Here is a 21,162-nt window from a genome sequence, read left to right as displayed (position 1 = left end):
CTTGCCTTGAACAAACTAAAGCTCCGTTATTATTCTTTCCTTCTGCCTGCTCCTCCTTTGGCAGCCGCACCTTCACAAAGACAGCTATCTATCCCTGTTTAGAAATCCTACACAGTGAAATCGTTACATCTTTTGTGCATCTCTTCTGAGACCTCTGCTGAGAACATTTCAGATAATAATCAACAGTTTCCGTAATGTCATTTTTGTCAAGGAAGGGTTCTGAGGAGCTGGGCATTTCTTGTAGACACACTTAAATGTTTAAGAGACGGGCAACTCCTGCCACGTGCTCCTTATGCAAAGATTACTGTGGTGGCCAGAGTGTGGAGCCTGCCTTACCAGCTGCTAACTATTAAGTCTTCTCCCAGGAGCAGGTGTCCTGAGAATCATAGAATGGTTTGGGTTGGAAGGGACCTTAAAGATCAGCAAGTTCCCACCCCCCTGCCGTGGGTATTAGACCAGGTAGCTCCAAGCCTCATCCAGAATACTTGCTTAATTAAGGTGGGAGGCGGTCCCCGCTTTGCGTTTCTATTGGTTACAGAGCACAGGCTGAAACTCATCATGATGAATTGTAGTTGTCGCTGTCTCAGCTAAGGCCCCAGCCCTCTCCCGTAGTCAAGGGAAGGAAAGGGGCGTCTCGGGTGCGATTTCACGTAGCTCGGTTTAGAGTTTGTCTTGGGGTAAGATCACTGGTGTCCTGGAAGTGCCTGTTTTGAAGTACTGCCTGCAGGGGAGCTGAGGGAGACCAGCGTAGATTTAGACATGAACATGTAGCTCTCTCTCACTGGATGACGCTCGTTGCTTTAAGTTTAAAGGATAACTTGGCTATGTTGCTCAGGTAGAATCTTCTGGGGTGGGAGGTGGGTGTGAGAACGCAGTGAAAACATACCAAATTTTGCAAGGTGTAATCAAAACTAAAATGCAGAAACTTGGGGAATCTGAGGCATTTGAAACCTCCAGTGAATTAATTAGCGTTTCTGAGAGTGTAAGTGACATTTCACTGGAGTATGATAAATCTTTTAATTTTCACTGTCACTCTAGGACTGTCTCAGCGGTTTTACTTCTGTGCCTGTGTATCTCTTAATCTCTCCGCTATCCTTTCTTCTATATATTATAACATACAGAATGCTGAAAGCGTGTTTCTTCAAATGTCCACATGAAAAAGTCTGGTTTCCTTCATCATGAGAGCACAGCAGCAAGATTAGTTTGTTTGGGAAGTGATAGTTAACCTTAAGATACGTATTTAGTAAGTGAGAGAACTAAAGAATGTATGTTCAATCTTAATTCTTGACTCTATATTCATTTCACTTTTGAAGTCCCATTAAATGAAATCAAAGTAGAACTTTGTCAAAAGATTTCTTTTTGTGTGTATTCAAACTTGTTTGTTAACTTCCGTGACAAAAAGATTTCCCTGGTTTTTCATTATGATTCTTACTGAAAAGTCAGTAACATAAAATATGCTCATCTAAGTCTTTTTTTTCCCCACTAGCCTTAGACCATAATTAGTTTAAGGATTTAGTTCTGTTTACATTCAGCTATCTGCAAAACCTTTGACAGCAGTAGAATCGCGTCAAAGAAATGCATTGAAGCTTTATTATCCGAGAGTGTGTAATAATGAAAAATCAGTCATGGAGACCATGTGAGAAATATTAGTTATTGGTGCCACCTGACAGTGCAAGGCCAGTCGCGCCTTTTGAATGCATCTGTGCCTGTAGGGTTCATTTACATATGAAGACCTTTCTGGTGAGTGGTAGTTTAGGAGTAGTCATGATATTCTTCAGAATGATACACTCTTGGTTAAGATAATTCATTTTCTTTGTAAGTCTTAAAATTCACATGGTCACAAGTGTGTATGAACACCTAGGCTCAGCTATGTGAATACGCTTTCTGTGGTGTATTGTGACAAGAAACTCAAGCAGCCAAATCAGAGAGGTGATACTAAGACACAAAAGACTCTGATTATGAAGTTTCTGCATGTATGTGTGCGTGTTACCAATTTTACAATATATATTTTTAATATATCTATACATATCTTAAATATTTTTAAGATTAAGAAATTGGTCTTAAAATGACTTGGGAGGTAACAATAAATTTCTGGAATGTCGTTTACATTCAATAAATGTTCTGGAATGTGTGATTATTGAAATGTTTAATCAAAGTAAGCAATAGAACTCTGCACACCAGACACAAGTTCCAGCAGTCTGATAGCTGTGTTTGAATTCTTGCAGCCACACCACAGAGCTGTTCAGCAGCAGCCCACACAGATCCTCTGGCTGGCTGTGCTGGTCCTACTGCTTCAGCGTACACCCACGACAGCTTTGTCCAGGTGAGCGTAGCCTACTGAAAGGAGGTGAAAGCGAAGGAGACTGTATGAATGAGCTGCAGGTTTATACACTTGTGAAATTAAGGATAATTTGAAATTTGAAAATTGATCTGCTTGATAAAGTGAAAGTGATGTGGTTTACAAATACCTATTTCAAAGAACCACCGAATGTTAAACGGGTAGTTTTGTAATTCAGGTTAGGTTTCAGGGTAGCAGCATAGTGGATGTCCTCATCAGTGGAGTGTTTTTGCTTGACTTCACCAGAATCACTTTTAGTTAATGAGCCTGCATTTGTATTTGAAGAATGTTCTTGCCTGGACAAAAAGAGATTCTTTAATATTATGAAAATACTGAGAAGCAGCTCCCCTTCTTTGTCCCGGACAGCTTCCTGCAGTCCTGAGTTTGATTTGATGAACGAGAAAAACTAAGGTGACTTTTTGGAATGGGCCCCACCTCGGAGATCTCTTATTAAAGATAACTCCAGTACTTCCTGTAAATGCTTTATGTAATTTTAGTGGAAACTGCACCTTATTTGGAGGGCCTGGCTTATCAGATATCAGAAGATCTGAAGTAAAAATGCAAGAGCTTCCTTTTTTATTACAGCATAACACATATACTTTTTTCCCCCTCACAGAGGACAAGCAAAGCAAGTTATGCTTATGTGTGTTGAAAAAGGGTTGACCTACCCAAGCTTGATCATCGAGTTTCCTGTCTTGCAAATATCAACCTTTGTCTTTTATTCGTGACTTCTTTTAAAAAATAAGCTTATCCAAGATGGGCAGGTTATGGCCAGGATAACACGTTAGTGTAAGGCTATAGATAGCCAACAGCCAGTCATGCCGTCGATATTGTAGTATTTATTTTTCGCACAGTGGATCTTTGTCCTCTCACTTTCATTGTGAGCTGCTTTTTTCATCCAGGACATGAGGATCCGTCTGAGCGATGGGCAGTCACAATTAAATAGCTTATCTCGGAAGGCCGAGATCCATGGGATAGTAAATCATTCCAAAGGAGTGGTCAAAGGTGGTGGTGTGGCTAGATTGAAGGATAATATACAGTGTCCAAAGGGTCTAGTAAAAATCAGTTGTTTGGAGAAGCAAGTCCATGGGCAGTGTGTGGAGTCAGAAGACCTTTAGGCCACTTGCTAGTGGTTGCTTTGTTTCCTGGAAACCCCCAGCAAAAAGCTGCCGAGCATCTGGGCAGACTGCGGGAAGGCGATCCTCTGCGTGAGAAGGCCAAAGGCAAGCAGTGCCCTGTATCAGTTCCACCAGGTCAGTAACCGGCTGTCTCTGAGCAGGGTAACACAACTATCGTACCGCGTGGATCAACGGGACTTCTTGAGATTTCTGAGTCTTAGCATAGCCTAGGTCATTTCTCCTGGAACGTGGTGACAGGCTGTGGAGGTGGTACAGAAGACAGCAGTTTGCCTGCGGTTCTTGCTGAGCTGTGGGGAATAATCAGTTTGCCTTTTGTGTGTTCTGGGGCATATACTTCCCCAAACTTCTGGGGGATGTGGCAAGCTGCAGTATTGAGCATCCTGCCTGGCTGGTGTATTGATCATCCATCAGTAACCACTTGCACAAATCCTCAAAAGCGGTAAAATTCATCAGCCCTGGCTGACTAAGCATTTTTATTGTTCTTCACAAAAAATAGAACTATTGCATGGTCTATTTCCTATTGTTCCACTCAATACCTTCTACCAGTTGCAGGAATTCAGTGCAATGCTGTTGAAGCGTGGTTTGCGGGGCGTTTTAGGCTGTTTGGTCACGCTGTGTGCTGCTAGGTAGGAGTGGCAAAGCCTATACGAAACTGCTGGACCAGTCCCGAAGACAGTGAACCGTATCGGCATGCTCGTAGTCAGCAAGCTGGTTACCAGCCCCGTTTCTGTTGGATCCAGACGGTGCTTTGTGGTCTCAGAAGGAAAAGCGGGCACTCTTGGACAAGGAAGCCTAAACCTTGTGCTGTTCCTTACTGGGTCTTGCAGAGAGCATCACTTTTAAGTTTAGGAGAGATTTAAGACAGGTGGAGTTTCTGGGTCTTGGAGGCCAGCTGCTGAGCTTGTACAGTACACACCTGAGCTGCTGAAAGTGTTAGGTGACCCTGGCTGGAACATGGGCAGACCAGGCCGGTAACTAACTGTTTGGTTGGCTGCAGTTTGCTCTCCAGGAAAAGCTGGAGAGAATTACTGCGTGGAATGGCAAGGGGACATAGGTGGTTATACCCAGACATGGTGGCTGATGATGGTGTATCTCACCAGGTTTCTGAAGTCGGGGTTTCAGAGGTTTGTATTACACTCTCATCACGTTTGGTTACAAAACAGGGAGCTCAGGTACAACTTCTTACCCATTCTTCATTTGGGTTCTCTTAAGTGGGGTTTGGATTAGTGTGATGAATCAGTATCCTTGGGTAGGAATGAGTCTTTTGAGAGACCTCGTGCTATCTTCTGCAACAGCAGTGCTGGCAGCTCACAACCATTAGCTCAATACTTCCCCGCTGCTTTATCATAGATGTGAACTGAGGCTACATATTGGATTTCAGCGATTTTTAAATTTTTTTTTTCCTGCCCCCACCTCGTTTTGTTGTTTTTTTTTTTTTTAACAGCAGCCCTGCTGTTTGATTATTGCTATTACCATGGTTATTAAGCTGTCGGTATTTCCTTGTGGAACTGAAGCAAGAGGTAACGGGAAATGGAAGAAATAAACGTGCAAGAAAAAAGAAGAACTTTCTGACCTTAAAAGCAGTCCTAAGTAGTTTGTTTTTATTTGTAATAAGGAATGATAATCAGCCATGTTATTTCAAAAAGAAATCAAGTCTGAACTAATTCCGGTTGCCCAAGCACTCAAGCCAGATTTGTGTAGTCCTAGCAGTCCCTGAAAAGGTGTGGTTGTGCTTTAATTCCTGCACACGCTATGCTAATCTTATAAGTGAAATGCCCATCTTCTCTTTCACCACTTCTGCTAAGTTAGACCATTTTTCCTCTTGAGCTTGAATGACCAGCAAGCTATTAGTCTTTCAGGCCCTGACTTCTCAATCTTTTATCGGTTTTCCTTGTTTCGTTGCTGCCTCCCCCCATCCTTCTCCAGGTGAACTAAAAGGATTTAAATTGTACCTTTGCGTGGCCCCTTTCTCCTGTTGGAAATACATACGAGATCCTGTAGTGCATCCAAGAGGACAATATGTGCTATAACAGCTTCAAGCTGAGGTCCCCTAAGAAGAGGCAGAAAAAGATTCAGTATGGGTGGGTTGGTTCATTGGTTTTTGGCAGGGATGATCTTATTCCTGGATGGTTTGGTAATCCAGATCTTACTTAAAATCCTGACTACTTATGACAGTAAACAAGCAATGCAACAGAAATGAAACACCTTATTAACATTTTAAAAAAATAGAACTGAAAAAAAAAATCAAATGAGAGGAATAATGTTTGAACCTATCTCATAAAAAACATAAAGGTGGCTTAGCCTTTAATGAAAAGATTTTGCTTAACTTAACCTAAATTTCTCAAATTCCAGGTTTTATTTCCCCCTCCGTTTCCCCCCACCCTCCACAGTTTGTGGCTATCTGCAAACTGGCACATCTACACGAATCCACGCTAGGACTTGACTTCACACACCCAGAAGACAGGATCTCATCTCTTTGTGGTATCTCCATCAGGGAGAGACCAAGTCCTTCGCTGGCATTTGATCTGATACGGCTTTCCTAGTAGGTGATCCTGTAGCTTCCTGTTCTCTAATTTACTCGTCTCTGGAAGTAGCTTTTCATTAACCATGACCTCAGCTAAAAGGTCTAAGGATAGTCAGGCACTAAGGACTACTCCTTCATACCGGATCTCTTCCAAAAGAAGGCTGTATTTTAAATAGACCTGAGTTTCTGTTCAACATCATTGTATGACTTGTATTTGTCAGAAGAAATGACCCTTCTAGTGTCCTTTGACTGAGTCACCTCCAGAAGAAGTAGCAGTACAGACACTGGCTGTTAAAATGTCATCTATCATTTCACTTGGGTAGGACTTGCTGCTTTGGAAAAACTCTTTCATTGTCTTCATTCTGTTTTAAAGGTTATTCGATATATATGAATGCTACTAAAAAAATCATCACTGGATTGCTGATTGTGTCCTGTCGTCCTGTGATGTCATTACAGTGAAAAATTTTAGTAGTGTTCAGACCTGATCTGTGATGGCAAAGGCAGAGTCTCTGTAGGTTCTACAAGAAGTGTTTCTGACCTGAAATTCTGTCGGCTTTTTATGCAGATTGATGCAGACTTTGAGTTGTGCCTTTGTGGGACGCTGTCATGACCGGAGAGTCCAGATGTGAGGCTGTGACAGGCAGGGCAGTTTTACAGTATCTGCTTTCATCGGTATTTGAACTCCCACTCATCCTGGGACTGGGGCGTCCCTGGGGGGCACCCCTTGTGTAGGTGTGCCTATGGACAATCACTTGAGGGGGAAAATGGTATTGGTTAAGAAGCGGTGAGTTCCTCAAGTTGTGTTGTCCATATGCACATTTACAGCATATGGACCTTTTTCTTTTGCTTAAAAATGTTGTGGTTTATACTGATTTTATTATACAACAACAACAGGAATGCTTGAGTTTTAGAAGGAACTGAAGGCAGGTGGGTTTTCTCTCTCATTTTCTATTACGTATGTGGCACGTGAAGAGGGTGGTTCTAGTGTACCCCCACAGGTCCTACTAAGACCAGAAGTCTCTGATTTGAATGCTTGGGTATATTTAACACCTGCGGTGCAAAGGGTGTGCAGACAATGCATCTGCAGGCATACACCAGCTCCTAGTAAGTAACCTTCCCTCCAGGATAGACCATGAATAGAAGAAAGGAAGCGTGCCAAGAGTAAGGTGGTTAATGAAAACCAAGACAAAGCAGTAGCTTTTTTCTTTTTTCTTCTGGTTAAACTTGCTATTTTAACTGAGAATAACGGACAATCTTTCAAGCTTTTGGATAAATGGATAAACAGAATCAATACACATCCTGTCATGGTAATTTTTTGATACAAAAGTTCACTGTATTTTGTTTTTTCCAGAATCCTCCAATGCAGTCATCTTATGAAGCTGAACTGATGCCGTCTGACTGGCTATGTAATATATCTGAAGAAAACAAGAAGGCAGAAGTCAGTCTTGAAGCCATGTTTCAGGTTGCCGCTGAGGTGCGTTCATCATGCAAAGCTGAAAAGGTGGGAGTGGCACCTGTAGAGAGCCAGTGTTCGATCCTGGAGTTTAATGGAAATCGGGCACTGCCTGTTAATAGTTACGCACCTTCTTCAACTGAGGAAAGCCAGCTGGAATGTCTCACTCCTGTAACTTCAGACACGTAATTTCTGGTGGAAGCAGATGGAGCACTGAATTTGTCTTCTGACATTCTTTGTGCTGCCGATACCACTCTGTCTATAGAAACTGCTGCTGCTGCTAAAATACTACAAGAACTTCTGACCACACAGGAAGCAGATGAAAAATGGAGCACAGAACCAGATCACCGCCCAGCTGAGTTCTCCCTCATGTTTTTTCAGGAAGAATTGTTCAGTCCAGAGCAGGTAAGGGGAGGTAAACCAACATCTTTCTTGAGCTAACTATATTTGATAGTAATGCTAGGGTCTGGACCGATAGCTTTTCAATATTCTTGCCAGCTTAAGAACTGAAGGCTTCTTTAATTAAGCTTTTAGTGGACAGTGAAGGATTTGCTTGGTAAAGCAAGATATAAAAAAGAAGACGGAATGAAAAAGTATCCCATGTTTCCCATGTTAATGAGCATGACTTGTGTCAGCCTGTTGGCCGAGTTAGGGTGCTCATTTGCATGGGAGACATGCGTAGTGCAGGTGTATTCGTGGTGATGAAGTGGATGCTTTTTTAGGTTGTAACATACCATCTTTAATCTCCAACAAAGAAGAGTATTTTGAGAATTGCCGCTGGAGGCAGATTTTTGCTTAAATTTAGATAAACGGTTAGATTGTTTCTGATAAATAGTTGTTAAGTTCTGTTTTCTGTGGAAAGTATAGTTTATTGACATTTGACTGGTATAAAGCATCTTCATTGGTTTATACTTTGTGGTGTACAACAAGTTGTAATTGTACTTTGGTCTACCTGTACCTGGTCTTCCCGGTATGTAAAATTGTAAGTCTCATGAGGGGTGAGGGGCATTCTAGATGTTACTCTGTTAAGGCAGCAAATGCGTGCTCTGCTTTTTTTTTTTGTTTTGGTTTGAAAACAAGGTAAGCTCAGGAGATTGACTGCATCTGTTTCTGCTGCATGAGACCTACCTTGCATGTAGGCACTCAATCTCATTTTTGTGTATGCATTGAAGCTACTGTTTTATTGTTCTATCGGTAGCTTGACGCCTTCACTGAAGTTTCTAGATCGGAAATCATCAGCTGGTGCAAACCTCCCATTGTTGCTTTCAGTGTTATAAAGATTAGTCATCTTCCTCTTGGGTATCTTTCTAGAAAGGGATGTGTATTCTGATCAAGCCTCTGCATAGCTCAAGCCTAGACTAGACTGTTCTGCTCAGTACCGTGTAGGGAAGAGCACATCCCTGTGCTAGTGCATGGAGTTGGCAGTACTCCTTAATTGGTGCCCACTCATTATATTAAGTGTTGACCGCACTTTAAATGTTGTCAGTTTTGAGAATTTTTGAACTGCATTTTTAGAATGATAGGTTGTCCCTTGTTGAAGGCCTTTGGAGTCCGTGACCCGAACTTCCTTGTCAAGAACTGGGGGAATTAAGCACACGAACCACGTAGTTGTTTGGGAGGGAGGTTTTGTATATTTGTGAGAATCCTGATGTTGGTCCTGGACTGTAACTGGTTAAATAACTGCCCTCATTTTTTGAGCAATTGAAAAGCAATTCAGGGACTGTTCAGCATTTTGTTTGACAGATTCCCTCTTCCTGTTAGAACCACTCTTCAACTAGTCTCCTCCTCCCAAACTCGGGAGAGGGAAGGTTAACTTAACACCCTACTTGTCCAGAGCCTGGGGTCATGGCAGGTGCAGAACTCTCCAGAGGAGGCTTCTGTGCCTGTACTCCTCACATCAGGCTCCAGCACAGTTTTCTTCCTCATCCCTGAATCTGGAAGCACTCAGGCTTTCAGTGGCTGTTGGTACCATGTGTTTTAGAGCAAGCTTATGACAGAATAGTGGACGTGCACAGAAGACCGCTCTGTTCCTCTCTATACAAGCAGAGGGGGAGCAAATTCCCCCACTGTTCATACAAGAGCATCAGAACAGCTCTGCTGGGTCAGATCAAAGGTTTGTCTTGCCCAGCGTCAGGTCTCAAAACAGCAGCTGTAACCTGATGTGTAGGGAAGAGCAAGAACAAGGAGCGCAAACAGAGCAGGGCATTCCTGCTTACACATTCCAGCTACTTTCAGCCCGAAGACTTGCGATGATAGCGTGTACTTCATCTTGGGTTTCTGCTCTGTGGACTGAAGTCAGCCCTTGAAACTGTCGGTTTTAGCATGCGGGACCTTTTGACCAAGCTGGCACTGTTTTGTTTTCTGTTTCGTTCACAGTATTTCCCAGCATTTAATTACTCCTGTGACCAGCACTGAGCCTTGAACTGTCTCCCTCATAGAAGTAACAGTTTAGTAGAAACCTGCTTTATTCTGCTTTCCAGATTTCCTAAAAGACAGCAAATTAAAGAGCAGCTCTTTACATGAAAAGAGTTAGTACATTCAACAGTTCAGATCCAGCATTGTCCTCTTAGCCTCAGTGAATTTCTGTCCTAGACTTTTACAGGCTTTGGCCTTCAATGGGCATCTCTTATTCCACTCCTACTCCTAAGAAATGTTTTGTTTTATTCTTAAAGTGGAAATAGAACATTTCTGTAATGCTTGATCAAGAGGAATTTGCCTCCGATTTCGTTCAGTCTCCTTGGCAGCATGCCTATGTGAAGGCTGAAACGCTTGCTTTCTTTGGGGAAGGTTAATCCAGCAAACCCCATTCATGCGAGTTGCTAATTTTAGTCCATCATGGTTCCAGCTGGGTATAGGTATAGTCCAGTCAGTGTCTCGTAAGTCGTGTAAGTAGTGAGATGCAGCAGTTTTGGCGTTTTTCAGTAACTGAAGTGAAAAGGCAAAACTTTCATGTCTGTCAGCTTCGGTAGCTTTGCTTGATTCTCTGCCAAACAATGTTTCGGACTCTGAAGTTGCAGAAGTATTAGACCTGAGTGGAGGGTCTGTCCACAGGTGCGGTGAATCCATGGTCAGAAACATGTTCGCTTAAAAGACCAAACAATAAAAAAAAGGGATAGCTTGGGAACCAGACTTGTGTGGGCTAGGCTGATGCTGTTAGGATGAAAATGGTATTATTACCTATTACGTTAGATTACTGAAGAGTTGGTGTGTAAGATTCTATAAACACAGTTGCGGCAAATGAAGAGACGGGATGCAGCTTGATGCAAGCAAATGTCAGTTTACTGTACAGGAGCACGACTTTATATACACTTTCAAAAGCTGCGCGTTTTAAACTAATTGGTTCTTGAAGCTAAGCCTTGCATACTAGGCAATCCCTGATTGGTGGTTAACTACCAGCAATTAACAGCAAGGTGTTACCTTTCCTTGGCGCCATCCTTGGCGCCATCCGTCTCCCACTCCCCTGTGCTCTGCAAACATGCCTCATCACGTTAATTGTTGTCCAGACAAGCCCGAGCACATTCCCCTCAGCTAACTGATTGCCATGCATGGTCCTAGTTTCCAGACCGCTCCTGCATCTCCCCCTTCCTGTTGCACAAAAAGAACCCCTGAAACCGAGCAAAAACAAGGCACAAGTAATAGAACAAATAAAAAACCAACTAAGACATATTATCAATGTCAAAATAACCCAATGTCTTTGTTCCGTACAATTTTACAATTTCCCCTTTTTGTTTTTGAACAGCTAGTACCAGGCTTGCCATGTTCTGCAGGGCCCTTGCAAACATGACTGCAACCAAGGTAATAGCAAACAAACAATACTGCCAATTGAGTGAATGGATGCCAAAAAGGCTGAAATTTTCTCAGATTTTGTTAACATGTTGCTGCAATGGGGTGCCTAAAATCCACGCAGCACATACCATCAAAATCCTCACAGCCATGTCCCTGAACCAACAACAAAAGCAGTGGCAATTTTGACTCACATTCTTAACTGCTTATCAAACAAGGTGATTTAACTCTTTAATGCTTTCCCTGCTGTTACTCTGGATAAGAGAAGAACCGCTGCGACACGTTCCCATCATAGCCTCCTACTACATTAGTATCTACAGCAAGACAATTACCGACATTCAAAGTGTAAACAATATCAGCTTCTTTTGGATTAACATTATACATAGGTGGAAGGGCACACCAAACAAGAACTGGTTCAGTCAAAAAGTTCGAAACATCGCATGCCTTCTCTGAACATACCTCTGGGGTCATTCCCTTCATTCCCTCTTTTTCATGCAAAGAGAGACACTTTACAGAGAAGCCCCTATTTACATCTCTGAGCCCGGACACAAACCGCAGCTGTATGCACCACCAGGCTCAGGGCAGAAACCATTCATGTAGTTACATAACTATATATCTCTACAAGCGTGCAGACACCTATTAAACACTAAATAACCATGTTTAACTTTCCTATTCTCCTTCACAATACCTAGTTATTCTCTCATTATGAATCCTTCATTCCCCTTATCAGTGTCAATGGAATCATTGTCCGAGTTGTCCTGTCCCGTGCTTGGTCCAAACGTATTACCTTTGTTAAGTGGTTTGATCCAGGGTGATAGTGTTCGTTCTAGGCGCTGTAAAAGGTGAAATCTATATTCTGTGTCCTGATTTTGGGTATCTAACATTAATGCAAAACAGTAATCCTCACACAGTTTTTATTTCATTCTGTAGGGTCGGTGTCGGTATCAGTTGTCTGCAGTAAAGGTTCATGGAAAGGTCTTACATTCTTCGCTGGGATCCATCTAGGTCCTTTTTCTGTAGAGACACAAGCATAACCTTTTCCCCATGTAACAAGAGGATATGGTCCCATAATTTTACCTGTTTCTGGATCTCGGACCAATACTGGGGCTTTAACCCGTGCCTCGAAGGAGGCATTTGCAGTGAAATGTCGAACTATCGGTGGGTTGTTATCTATTAAAGAACAATTCAAAAAATTAAAAACATACAATGCTTTCTGTAACCGTTCCTCCGGAATAGCCATTCCCATTCCCCCTTTTTGTTGTTGTAATAAACGCTTTAGAGACTGATGAGACCGTTCAATGAGAGATTGACTGGTGGGGGAATGAGGAATGCCAGTAATATGAGTTATACCCCACAGGGCAAAAAAGTTTTTTATAGTTGTTGAAACATAAGCTGGACCATTATCTGTCTTTATCTTTAATAGGAATACCCAATGTAGCAAAAGCACGCATTAAATGTCTACGAATATCTCGTGCCTTTTCTTCTGTGTGACAAGAGGCAAACAAGGCACCTGAAAATGTATCAATGGAAGAGTGGATATATTTAAGGTTACCAAATTCAGAATAATGTGTGACATCTGTTTGCCATAATTGTAGGCTTTGTAATCCTCTAGGATTAACTCCTGTAGCAATTGATGGGAAAGAATGTTTTTGACAATCAGGACAGACAGCAATAATATTTGATGCTTGTTGAGAAGTAAGGTCAAACTGTCGCTTAAGAGCTCCAGCATTTTGATGGAAAAAAGAGTGACTTAGTTTAGCTTGTGCAATACGGTCTGGCAGTACTTGAACTGGTAACGTCAATAGGTCAGCTCGTCGATTGCCTTCTGCAAGAAAACCAGGTAGTGAGGTATGAGACCTAATATGCATAACAAAATAAGGTGCAGATCCAGAGTCCAAAAGGAAAATAAGTTCCTGTAACAGGGTAAAAAGTTGTGAATGTGAAACATTCCGCAGCACAGAAGCTTCAGCTCATGTAACAATACCTGCAACATAAGCAGAATCAGTAACAAGGTTGAGTGGTACATTCCATTTTCGGAAAACACGAACAACTGCATTCAGTTCTACTATTTGAGGTGAACCGGAGACTGTCTCTATATCCGAATCCCATTGTCTCCGTTGATCATCCCACCATAGAAGAACAGATTTATGTGATTTGCCTGATCCATCTGTAAAGACAGTAAGCGCCTGTAAGGGTTGTTCGCTTCTTCTGGGTTTTAACATCAGACGAAAATCAATGTTAAACAGTTTGTGTGAAGGTGGATGAGAAGTTATTTGGCCTGTATAGTCGGCAAGTGCCATAACAAAGGTGTCTGATTGCTGTTAAAGCCATTTTAAGTATACTGTTGTTATTGGTAGACAAATACAGACAAAATCCTTCCCTGATAAGGTTAACAGGCGTGATCTAGCTTTAACAATCAGAGAGGCAAACATTTCACGTTGTGTCAAAATAGTTTTTGTAGGCTGGTTAGGTAAAAAGATCCATTCAATAATTAACAGGGGGTCTGAGTTCTGAAGGTCCCATTGAAATATCAGGGCATGAGGCTGTCGTACAGGGTTTAAAATAATCAAGTAAAAAGGTAGTTCAAGGGCCCATCGGTGGGCCTGTCGAGAAGCGATAGCTGAGGCAACCTTTTGTAAAGATGTATCTGCTTCAGGGTTAAGATTACGTGGAGAACAAAGATTAGTGTCCCCTTTTAGTAGGTCAAACAAAGGACCCAAGTCTGTATTAGAAATTCCCAATAATGGTCGAACCCAATTTATTGTTCCCAGTAATTTTTGTGCATCATGCAGGTTTCTTACATTGGTATTGATCTGCAATGGTTGAGGAATAATAGTTTGTGCTCTTATTCGCCAGCCCAGATACTTCCAAGGGGGAAACTTTTGGACCTTTTCTGGTGCTATAGAGAGGCCTGCCGAATTCACGGCATCTATGACAAGGGCTACAGCTTTCTCCATGACTTCGTGATGTTGTGCTGCCACTAAAAGGTCATCCATATAATGATACAATAACACAGTAGGCATAGCATTTCGGACAGGACTGAGTATTTTCGCAACATAGCATTGACACATTGTAGGGCTATTTTTCATACCTTGTGGCAGTACAACCCACTGATATCTCTGCAACGGAGCTTGCATGTTGATGCTTGGAATGGAAAAGGCAAATTTTGGGGTATCATCTAGATGCAATGGGATACTGAAAAAACAATCTTTAAGATCTATGACAGTTAGATGCCAGTGTCGAGGGATCATAGTTGGAGACGGGAGCCCGGGTTGGAGGGCTCCCATATCTTCCATAGCATCGTTAATTTTTCTGAGATCATGGAGCAAGCGCCACTTGCCAGTTTGTTTTTTAATAACAAAAACTGGTGAATTCCATGGGCTGGTAGAGGGCACAATGTGTCCTTTGGACAGTTGTTCTGAGACTAAGTTTTGAAGTGCGCGAAGTTTTTCCATAGGAAGGGGCCATTGATCCACCCAAATAGGAACATCAGTCTTCCAGGTTATTTTTAGGGTGTCACGCACTTCAATGGCCCCGTCTAAAAATGTGTGCGGATAGACATTCCCCATTGTGACAATACATCACGTCCCCACAAAACCATAGGGACAGGTAGCACAAAAGGTTTAACAGAAGCCACATGTCCCTCTGGTCCTTGAATTTGAATTAGTTCCAAACTCTGACGACTGTTACCGGTCCCCCCTATCCCAGCCAGTGTCTGAGAGACATTAGTCAGTGGCCATTGCGGAGGCCATTTGGCTTGAGAAATTACTGTGACATCAGCTCCAGTGTCAATGATCCCATTTAGTGCTATTTGTTGGTCATTATGAATAAGGGTACACTGATACATAGGTCGCTGTGGAGAAATAGATTGTACCCACAAAATGTGAGGTAACCCTGTAGATCCAAAACCTCCTCTCCTCTGCGGAGGGTGATCAGAGGTAAGAGAGCCTGCCCCTGCCGGGATCAAAATCAATTGCGCTATTCTACTACCTTGAGGTATCGTACAAGGTGGAAATGGAGTCCATGCCATAATTTTGATTTTGTCCACACTGTCAGAGTCAATAACACCTGGTAAAACAAATAGACCAGACAATGTTGTGGAAGATCTACCAATTAATAGAGCCTGTGTATCAGGGGGTAATGGTCCTTTGACATTTGTTGATAATAAATGAACCGAGGAATCGAGCAACGTTACTGTGTGTGAGGTTGCCAGGTCCAATCCTGCGCTGCCTGAGGTTGCTGGACAGAGACTTGAGGTGTCGGTACTTCTCTCCGAGCTTGTTGAAATGCCAGCTGTGGCATTTGTGTCTGTGCGCGTCGCTGCCGCGCGCTCCGCGGTCGGTTTCCCTGTATCGGTTGTCCCTGGAAATCATACTTAGATCGACATTGATTAGCATAATGACGCCCTTTCCGACATGTCGGACAAACTCCAGGACCAGGAGGTTGTTGTTTATTCCCCGCAGCCCGCGCAAGACAATTTCTCTTTAGATGACCAGGCTTACCACAACCATAGCAATTCCCCACACCCTGCATTGTTGCAAAAGCAGCAGCCATAGCTTCAAACTTATGGTCAACCGTACCGATTCGGTTACATGCTTCCACCATTTCCACCAGAGTGGGGTTTGGGTTGGGAAGAGACTTCAATAGCCTTTTACAATCAGCATTAGCATTTTCAACAGCTAGTTTTGTTAGCAATATATCCCGAGCTTCCTCATTACCTACTTGACGTTCCAAAGCCTGTTTTAGTCTATCAATAAACTGCATATAAGGTTCTCGAGACTCCTGAGTGATGTTAGTAAAAGCTTTGTGTGGCTTTTGTACATCAGGAACCTGGAAAAAAGCCTTTTTTGCCTCTCCCCTAATTGCCTCGAGAGCCGCACGGGGGCAGTGTTGAGCCTGTGTTACCGGATCAGCATGTGCCCCGGTGCCCGTAAGATGCTCTATTGTCAGTGCAGCTAATGCAGCATCATTATGATTGACATACGTGAGCAGGAGTGCTTGCAGTCCTCCTCTCCAATGCGACTCCCACAACGTGTACTGAGTCGGGGTTAGTAACAATTGTGCTAAAGATTTCAAATCATGAGGAGTCATGATATAAGTATCAAACACAGAAGATAACAGGCTTATAAAATAGGGAGAAGAAATACCATGTTCTGTAACTGTGCGGCGCAGTTCTTTAACAACCGAAAAAGAAAGAGCCTCCCATCGTGCTCCCCCTGCTCGACCCTGAGAATACAAGACCGGAGCAACAATAGTTTTAGCCATGTCCAAATCCCCCTCCTTTAAGGCTTGTTTCTTTATTTTTGTCCACTCATCACGTAGATCAGGAGGGTATAAATCAGGTTCTTTTTCACGGTCTATCGGTCCTGGGTCAAAAGGATCTTCTTCTGGCGGATACCCCACTGCATTGACACCCAGGGGTCTAGAGCACTGTGACTTAGAGGCTGATGAGGAAAGAGCTATAGGAGCTTGCGATTCCTCCTCCTCTCCTTCCTCTGCTTTCATAGTCTCAAAAATAACTCTCCATGAAGAAAGCAGACGGTGGGACTCAATATTGCCTTTTGTCGCAGAATCCCATAATTTCACCCCCGTGTCGTCCCAAAGTTCCCGCGTAAAAATTGTAGATGCAGTCACTGCGGGCATATTTACTTGCACCCACTTGAGCGTTGCTTTAAGGTCTTGTCCAGAGATATTTTTCTTATGTTTATTAAGAAGACCTTTCATAAGCTCATAAACGTCTCCTTCTGGGGACGAAGCCTGATTCCCCATTACGGATTTCCCACAGCTCACCTCTCACCTCCGGAGGGATTTCTGGCCGGCTCCTGCTTCCTTTCAGCAGATCATTCAAAGTTCTGTGGGATTCGCTGCAAGTCGCTCAGATAGGCGATTCAAAAGCCCTTCACGTTAGATCCTTAAACGGATCACATCGGGGTCACCAATTTGCGGCAAATGAAGAGACGGGGCGCAGCTTGATGCAAGCAAATGTCGGTTTATTGTACAGGAGCACGACTTTATATACACTTTCAAAAGCTGCGCGTTTTAAACTAATTGGTCCTTGAAGCTAAGCCTTGCATACTAGGCAATCCCTGATTGGTGGTTAACTACCAGCAATTAACAGCAAGGTGTTACCTTTCCTTGGCGCCATCCTTGGCGCCATCCGTCTCCCACTCCCCTGTGCTCTGCAAACGTGCCTCATCATGTTAATTGTTGTCCAGACAAGCCCGAGCACATTCCCCTCAGCTAACTGATTGCCATGCATGGTCCTAGTTTCCAGCCCGCTCCTGCACACAGTGATAAAAAGAAATCTGAAAGGGGTGCTGTGCAGTATGACTGCTCTTCAGTTTCCACACACGCAGCTGTAAGGGTTAAAATTGGACACAGCATTGGAAGTACAGGTTCACCAGTGAGGGGGAATGAAATTTCCTCAGTTTGCTGGCCACGCTTGTCCTGGTGATATGGAGAAATAGTGTGAAATGGGGACAATGGACATCGATTGTGATTGTATGTGTCTGCTCGAGGAATGTGGGTATGGTGACTAGTCATGGGTGCGGTGTCTGGTCACATAGGCACACAGCTCTGAGGAGACAACTACAGTTTTGAGGAGACGCCTGCCCCTCTTCCTCTAACAAAGGGGAGACGGGGAGACGCCTGCCCTTCTTTCTCTAACAAAGGGGCTATTTAAAAGAGAATGAGAAAAGGATGAGAGACATTCAAATGCTATCTAGAGGGAGGGAGTGCTAAGTCTCCTTGCTGGAGAAGATTGGATGGTCACAAGGACATGAATCACCTGAAGAAGATTGGATGGTCACAAGAACATGAATCACCTACAAACCTGCAAGACCACCACATTCCAGAAAACGGACTGGTAAGCTAATTAACATACGAAGCGGGGTTTAGGTAACGAATATGTATAGGTGTTAATTGACTATTCATTTGTTTCATTGTATAAATGTCAGATGGTTCGTCACTTCGGGCACGCACGCTTATGGAGGAGCAATCCTCCGTGCATCTGCGCGCAATAACCATACCTACTTTATAACTTTCGAGTTAGAGAGTCTAATTCCGCACGTCAGTTTTGGCGAGCCAGGCAGGAGGATTTCTGCTCGGCTGAGGGACCAGCTGCGGAGCAGACGCTCCTAGGCGCGCCCCGGGAGATTTCCTCGGAGGAGCCTCCTCTTCTCAGCTGTTCACCCGGGAGCAGAAGAGAAACCCCTGGATCCACGGATAAAGCGGTATGTTTAGTAACGGGGCGGCTGGTGAGACGCACGGAGACTTCCGGCGCGCAGCGTAGTCCCCAGGAGGAAAGGTACCTTGGGAGGGGGTTTGCTGACTGAGGGGTGGCCGCTAGCGATCTTGAGGGCAGATCGAGCAAACCCGAGGTTACTGCCATTCCTAAAAGCCCGGAGGCCTCGTGACGGAAAGCGGGGGGTGGGACGGAATAAGGCGGAATCTCACAGGAACAAGAGGGACCTCACAGCAAAAGTAAAAGGGAAACTTTTGCGTAGGAAAAAGAGGAAGCTAAAAACTTCCTTTAGGTTGTCTTAAGAATTGGGGAATTCCTAGAATGTAACAACTGAAATAGCGCTCTGTGTCTTGTTTGTTCTATGTGTTGTCTTGTTACATGTTCAAAAATCGGAGTTATGAAATGTATGTTGAAAAATAATAATATTCTGGTAATTCGTGGCAAATAGCGGAAAACTTAACACTCTGCTTAAGACCAGGAAAAATTGGTTTTTGTTTGTTGTTTGGTTTTTGGCAATTGTTCATTGAAATGCATACTTTGTGAACTGTTAGTGTTCCTAAAAGTTGTACGTAAGTGCACGGTACCGTATAACACACTGCTTGTGTGACTGCGGGCTGCCCGGAGAGTGTGAATGGTGTGATTGAGATGCGCATTTTGATTTTCCGTGTATAGCTTAATTATTTTGACTGAGTGTGAGTGCAAGAGTGCTTGAGACACACGTTTGAGTGCAATACGAGTAAGAAGCTCTATCCGTGTTTCCGACCTTGGGTGGCTACGGCGGCCGGAGAAAAACAAAGTAAATAAAATTGCAAAATGGGAAATGGAAGGAGTAAGCCCTGTGAAAAATCGCCCTTGGGTTGTATATTAAAACATTGGAGCGATATCGTAGGACATGGTGGTACCGAAAATAGAAGGAAATTGGTTAAATATTGTAATCAGTGGTGGCCTTTGTATAAATTGGAGAGTGATGCGAAATGGCCTCAGGAGGGAGGAACAATAGATTATAACACTCTCCTGCAATTAATGTTGTGTCTGAGAAGAGAAGGAAAATGGGACGAAGTATCGTATGCAGACATGTTCTTCGTCCTCCAGGACAAACCTGAATGGCAAAAGGACTGTGGATTAGTACCCCCTCGGGATCCTATGGTACTAGCACTAGAAAGTGTGCGGGATTAACATCACCTGATCTTTGATTGTGGCTCTAGAAAAGGATAGGAAAAACCTGAGACCTAAACTAGAAAGATGTTCTTGTTGAAATTTTTGTGTTAAAAAGCTCAGGTTGCGGTTCCTTCTGTGGAGCAACCAGAATGAAACACGTTGTAAGATATAAAAACTTGTACTGATGTATGTAAAACCTGAGGCGTGTGTGTGTGTGTGGAGAATCAAAGACCTTGTGAAAGTGTTGGGGTGAGTTTGTACAAACCCCTGTACCCCCTCGAAGGTGCGACTGAATCATGCTGGGATGCATGGCAGGATGTTTTCTGTTTGCCTGCAAAGGCATGATATGTAATAACAGCCTTAAAGCAACAAGTAGCAGATTTGCACTCAGGGTAAGAAAGAGTTAAAACAGAAGTGCTGCTGCAGAGGCAGGCTTGTGTAACCTGCAGAGCAGGAAGAGCATCTCCTGCCCCGAACCCTTCTGCTGGTAAGGAGGAGTGGTTGCTATTGCTGACAATTGAGCAGAAGGACCTGACAATGTCACCCCAATTGCTGCAGCATTTGCAGTACAACAGGACCGGTAACGGCCCCTTTTAGGGCAGGGAATGGGTATGAGGTGGAATTTTAGTGAATACAAAACCAACTTATTTGTTAAACTTCAGTAAAAAAAAAAAAAATAAAAAAAAATTGTTACAGTTGTGGGAGCTGCTGGCCACCAGGAAAACATCCTGAAACCTTTAAAGTACAAACTAAAAAACCAAATAAGAATGCCAAATTCACCAAAATCTTTGTTGGGAGGAGATTTATTAGAACATCTAGACGTTTAAAGAAGGGGAAATGAAATTAAAAGTTAAATATGATCAAGTAATTGAAATCTTGAGCTTATCTTTAATTCAGCAGAAAAGAGGAAAAGAGGACCTCCCTGAAGTAAGAGAAATTTTTAACCAGGTGTATCTGAAAATAAATTCCAGGAAAGGTGAAAAACGCTTTACCTGTTACAGTAAAATGATAAGGGGGAGGCTTGCTCAGTTCAGATAAAAACAATATCCCTTGGTCAGCAAGGCTGTGGGGATATAGGCAGAAAAAGTGAAATAAAATACACTCTGTAGTAGTTCTACTAATGTAAATCTGTGTGTTTTGCCATGACAGTGACTTGTTATGGGATGTGCAGATGAAACTGCATTGACAACGAAGTACAAGGAATAAGGTTGGTCAGGTGCCTCCTACCATAGTCAAGGGCAAGACTGGGTTGGCCTCTGTGTTTGCCACCAAGAAGAATCTTGAGCTCCGCTGTTGGCTGCAACCCAGTAGGCGTTGAGCGGTGGGAACATATGCCATGCCAGACCTTGATGTGAGGCATGGCCCACTCTGAGGCACTGATTTGGAAATTGAAAACTGCCTGGCCGACCATGAGGCCAGACGAGTAACAGAGGAGGTAGGAAAGGAGGAATTATCCTTAATACCAGATGATAAAATCCAAACTGAAAGTACAGATCAAGAGCCAAACTATTCTAAAGAAAACTT

General features: G+C 43.2%; 1 pseudogene; it reads left to right on the top strand.

Annotated features, from left to right (window-relative positions):
- The window catches only part of LOC114016790 (heat shock factor protein 5-like), a 36,323-nt pseudogene that overhangs the window by 4,820 nt on the left and 10,341 nt on the right, over positions 1-21,162 (top strand).

This window comes from Falco cherrug, chromosome 5, assembly GCF_023634085.1.
Source record: "Falco cherrug isolate bFalChe1 chromosome 5, bFalChe1.pri, whole genome shotgun sequence".
In the NCBI taxonomy this organism is placed as follows: Eukaryota; Metazoa; Chordata; class Aves; order Falconiformes; family Falconidae; genus Falco; species Falco cherrug.
The sequence above is the reverse complement of the archived record's forward strand: the minus strand, read 5'-3'. Positions and strand labels throughout refer to the sequence as shown.